Raw genomic sequence first — 5,633 nt, forward strand, 5'->3', positions numbered from 1 at the left:
CACAGCCCCACTGCTAGCTGGCTAACACACAGAAAGAGGGAAACTGTTTAAATTCAGCTGCATAAATAACAGTCTTATTCAGCAGCGTAGTGAGGGTGAGTGACAACCAGGGAAGTGGCAACCCTCCCCGCCCACCTGTCACGTTCACGTGCCCCTTTCCCCTACCTTTTTAACTTAGGCACGAGCAGCCACCAACTTACTGCCTGCGTTGGCTTCGGCGCTCTCCCTGACATCACTTCAGAAAGAGCGCCAAAGCCGACATGGGCATCAAGTTTCTGGTTGCTCGTGCCTAAGTTAAAAAGGTACGGGGTAAGGAAGTGGCATGCATGCAGCAGGGGGAGGCGGAGAGGGGGTAGAGGGGTACCGTTCTCCCCCCCCCCCCCCGAGCAAGATGGCACCTGGGGTGGACTGTCCCCCATCATTAGTACGCCACTGGTCCTATCTTTAAGTGGTTCAGCTTATGCGATCAAAGGCTCAATATTGCACTTAACCGCATAAGATATAGAGGTCAGTCTATAACCAGATAGTCAGTGCTGGGGCCTGGACACGGCCCAGTATTGAATACCTGGGAACACAGCCAATGGCGGGCATAAATATGCAAACCATCGCTTGCTGAATATCGGCCAACTTGTGTTCCAACCTCAGCCTAGTGGGATATATAAATGAGGTTTGGACAGGTTACTTGCTGAACTTGGGAGAGTCATTGCTCATCCCTGGAAATGAGTTATGAGGAATAGATGTCATTTTTGAAGTCTGCTGGTTACTTGTGACCTAGACTGGCCACTGTTGGAGACAGGGTGCTGGGCTTGCTAGACCTTGGTCTCACTCAGCATAACTTTTCGTATGAAATGTTCACTTCCTTGTGTGTCCCGATGAGACTGACCTAATTGAAATCTTGCATTATTATTATGTTGTGAATTTGCTTAGCTTTCCTAATGTCTGATAGCAATTCACTGACTGTTTCTTGATCCTGGCCAGGTGGATGGCAGTGTTGTATTCTTCCCTTTACACATTCAAATTCAAATATTCAAAGTTTATTCAAATAATTTGATTAAACGCTTTTCAAATTACAAAGCGTTTTACAGAAATAAAATGAAAATTTTTTTTAAAAAAACAACTTTAATACATAATCTTTATAATTAGACCAACAGGGGTAAATTGAACAAGGGAAACAATAGGAAAGGGGGGAAAGAAATACAATTTTTTTTAAAGAAAAGTACATAAAAGGGAAGTACATTAGGAGGGGGGGGGAAAGAAAGTTGGTAGTAGAGAGAGATCAAATGAGAGAAATACTGATGCTATAGTTTTATGAATGGGAAAGATCATAGAATGGTACCTCATAATGGATTTGGTGGATTCAGTTAAAGGCTTCTTTAAAGAGAAGACACTTTAAACTGCTCTTGAATTTCTGCAAATCTTGTTCGAGTCTTATGTATAGAGGGAGAAAATTCCAGATCGTTGGTGCTGTTACCGAAAAAATAGAGGCACGACATGTTCCGATAATTTTCAAGGAAGGAACATTAAGGGTAGACTGGGAGGATGATCTAAGAACTCTTGATGAACTGTAAGGAATCAGGAGCCTATCACATGGAATTTCTAAGAACATAAGCAATGCCTCCACTGGGTCAGACCTGAGGTCCATCGTGCACAGCAGTACGCTCACGCGGCGGCCCAACATGTCCAGGACCTGTGCAGTAATCCTCTATCTATACCCCTCTATCCCCTTTTCCAGCAGGAAATTGTCCAATCCTTTCTTAAACCCCAGTACCGTACTCTGCCCAATTACGTCCTCTGGAAGAGCATTCCAGGTGTCCACCACACGTTGGGTAAAGAAGAACTTCCTAGCATTCATTTTGAATCTGTCCCCTTTCAACTTTTCCGAATGCCCTGTTGTTCTTTTATTATTCGAAAGTTTGAAGAATCTGTCCCTCTCTATTCTCTCTATGCCCTTCATGATCTTATAAGTCTCTATCATATCCCCTCTAAGTCTCCTCTTCTCCAGGGAAAAGAGACCCAGTTTCTCCAATCTCTCAGTGTATGAAAGGTTTTCCATCCCCTTTATCAGACGCGTCGCTCTCCTCTGAACCCTCTCAAGTAACGCCATGTCCTTCTTAAGGTACGGCAACCAATACTGGACGCAGTACTCCAGATGCGGATGCACCATTGCCCGATACAATGGCAGGATAACTTCTTTCGTTCTGGTTGTAATACCCTTCTTGATTATGCCTAGCATTCTGTTTGCCTTCTTAGCGGCCGCTGCGCACTGTGCTGTCGGCTTCATTGTCATGTCCACCATTACCCCTAAGTCCTTTGCTTGGGTACTCTCATTTAATAACTCCCATCGTATAGTTGTACCTTGGGTTTCTGTTCCCCATAAATATTTCCACAGCACATTTTGTTTCCTGCAGTACTTTTGTCCTGCTCGACTCTACGCCATCTTTAAAACATTGCGCTAATTTTTGGAGATCTCTTCTCATGCTTTCTACTCCCTTTGGGATATCCACTCAATTAGCTATCTTTGTGTCATCAGCAAAAAGGCAAACTTTTCCCTCTAACCTTTCAGTAATGTTTCTCACAAAGGTATTAAACAGAATCGGCCCAGTACAGACAGCTGAGGCATCCTCTTTTACCTGTCGGTCAACCAGTTTCCAATTCAGTTCACCAGTTTGAGTCCTAGGTTCAGCCTTTTGGGTCCTGAATTGCTTATGACTCTCATTTTATCTTTATATCTTTTGATAGTTTTCTCTTTCCCTTTCCTATTGTTTTTAACCTTAATTGTTTTTCTTTATAATCAGAATGTATTTCTTTCCTAGCCTTTCCTTGTGTTTTATTATGTTTGTATAAGTTGGTTTTTTATTATGTTTAGTAGATTTAGTTTTTTTGTTAGTTACGTTTGTTTCCCCCAACTCTGTAATTTTTATCGATCTGTACATCGCCTAGAATTTGGAATAGGCGATTAATCAAATTTTATAATAAACTTGAAACTTGATAAACTTGTGTTATATACATGTGCATGTTACATACCGTATATATTTGAATATACACCGATCCAAATATAAACCTAGGTATACTTTTTTCCCCCTCCAAAAAAGGGTGAAAAAGGTTAAATCGAATATAAACCAGAGGTTAGAAATTTGGGTTATCATGGTGAGCCAATCTATAAAGACTGCTCACCTTCCCTCCCCATCAGCTACCTCCGAAGTCACTAAACATAATACAAATATCTGGACGCATATATCCCAAAGCTAATATAGTCACAACAAGGCCCCTGCGTAGGAAAATATAACTACAAGCAACCACAAACTTAAATAAATGTAGACAAAAATCAAGCTTAAACCTCAAGAAGTTATATGCAGTTCAACACCAGAGAAAGAGAAAGAGCACTCTACACTTTGGAAAATAAAAAGAAAGTGTGTGTGTGTGTGTGGAGGGGGGGGGGGGGGGCGGGATCAAGACCTGTAGTGACTTGGCAAGAGGGAAGTCCCCTGTGGCATCTGGTTTCTTCATTGCCAGACAGTTTAGTGGGACTGGGACTGGAACTGAAGGCAGGGCTCGCAATCCCTTCTCCCGGTGGCTGGCAAACAGCATGGACGACCGCTGCAAACAGCATGGACGACCGCTGCAGCTGCTACCAAGAGGAATTGGCTGCCTGCCTCACATTTCGGGCCTGCCCTGGACCCATGACTCCGTTCCCCACAGCCAGACCCCTGGTAGGTTTAAATTTTGATTTTTTTTTTTTAAAGTTAGAGAAGTACTCAAGTGTAGACTCAAATATAAACCAAGACCCCCATTTTTGGACCATTTTTTTGGCGCAAAAATCTCAGTTTACAGTCAAGTATATACGGTACATAAAAATATAGTATTTGAAAGAGAAGCAGAAGGGACTGAGAGTTACAGGGAGAAAGGAGGAAGTTGCAAAAATTTGAAAACCAAGGGAAAAGACTTTGAGGTAAGGGCACGTGGAAGAAGTAAAGGGAAGTTAGAAGAAAGAACCCTGTTCTGAGCTGTGAGGGGGAGGGGGTTAATGTGAAATGAAGCAAAGAACTATAGATTGCAGGATCATGAATGAGAAGAAAGTTGAAATGAATGCAGGGGGGGATATCAAGCTAGTGGATGGACTGAAGAAGGACAGCAGCAGAGACAGATCTGAAGAGAGAAATGCCCCCTGCTGCATTCTGAATGGATTGTACAGCAACAGTATGGAAGGTGAGGCAATCAGGGCAGGGGAAGGAGAGCTCAGATTAGGGTTTTATCTGTGGAAGGAAAATGATGGACGAGATCTTAGCCATGTTATAGAGGTAAAAGCAACAAGACAGAGGACAAGTGAGGATGTGCTGAAGCCACTGAAGGAAACCTTAAGAATGGAGGAGGTGCAGGAGAGGGTATATAATAGAGGAAATAATGTCATAATTGGTTGGCATCCATTATATAATTATGTACGAGATTGTCACATCACATCTGGGATGTGGTTTGATGATAGAATGTCTTATGGGATAAGTAAATAAAACTACTTAAGAACATAAGAATATCCTTACTGGGTCAGACCAATGGTCCATCAAGCCAAGTAGCCCGTTCTCAAGATGGCCAATCCAGGTCACTAAGTACCTGGCAAAAACCCAAAGAGTAGCAACATTCCATGCTACCAATCCAGGGCAAGCAGTGGTTTCCCCCATGTCTGTTTCAATAACAGACTGGACTTTTCCTCCAGGAACTTGTCCAAACCTTTCTTAAAACCAGCTACGTTAACCGCTCTTACCACATCTTCTGGCAACGCGTTCCAGAGCTTAACTATTCTCTGAGTGAAAAAAAAAATTCCTCCTATTGGTTTTAAAAGTATTTCCCTGTAACTTCATCGAATGTCCCCCTAGTCTTTGTAATTTTTGACGGAGTAAAAAACCAATCAGCTTGTACCTTTTCCACACCATTCAAGAGCTTGTAGACTTCAATCATATCTCCCCTCAGCCATCTCTTGTCCAAGCTGTAGTGCCCTAACCTCTTTAGGCTTTCCTCACACGAGAAGAGTTCTATCCCCTTTATCATTTTGGTCACTCTTCTTTGAACCTTTGCAGATATGACAACCAGAACTGAACGCAATACTCAAGGTGAGGTTGCACTATGGAGTGATACAGAGGCATTATAACATTTTTAGTCTTGCTAACCATCCCTTTTTAAAATAATTCCTAGCATCTTGTATGTTTTTTTTGGCTGCCGCCACACATTGGGCAGAAGATTTCAGCTTAATATATGATAGTTCAACTCTATAATTATGTGAATATGCAGAGTTTTATTGACCACACAGACTTTTCAAGGAATAATACAGTACACATTAGTGTCCTAAACTGAATGGAAATTATCAATTTCCCCTGCAGTTTTTCAAGTCATAAGCACTGAGCTCCCTCCAGTGGCTGAAGGGTAGCAGTACTACCAGTGATGGAGAGAGTTGATTCCAGTCTGCACATTAGCACTTAATTGCTTATGTTTTAGTTCTTTTTTTTTTTTTTCTTTTAATAATTCTTTATTCATTTTCAAGATTACAATAAGTGTTATATATGTTCAATCACATTAACAATAAATACATCATTTAAAAACTATCATTGGTATCTTATCCCTGCCCCCTCCCCATCCCTCCCTAC

This window comes from Geotrypetes seraphini, chromosome 1 (genome assembly GCF_902459505.1).
Source record: "Geotrypetes seraphini chromosome 1, aGeoSer1.1, whole genome shotgun sequence".
Classification (NCBI taxonomy): Eukaryota; Metazoa; Chordata; class Amphibia; order Gymnophiona; family Dermophiidae; genus Geotrypetes; species Geotrypetes seraphini.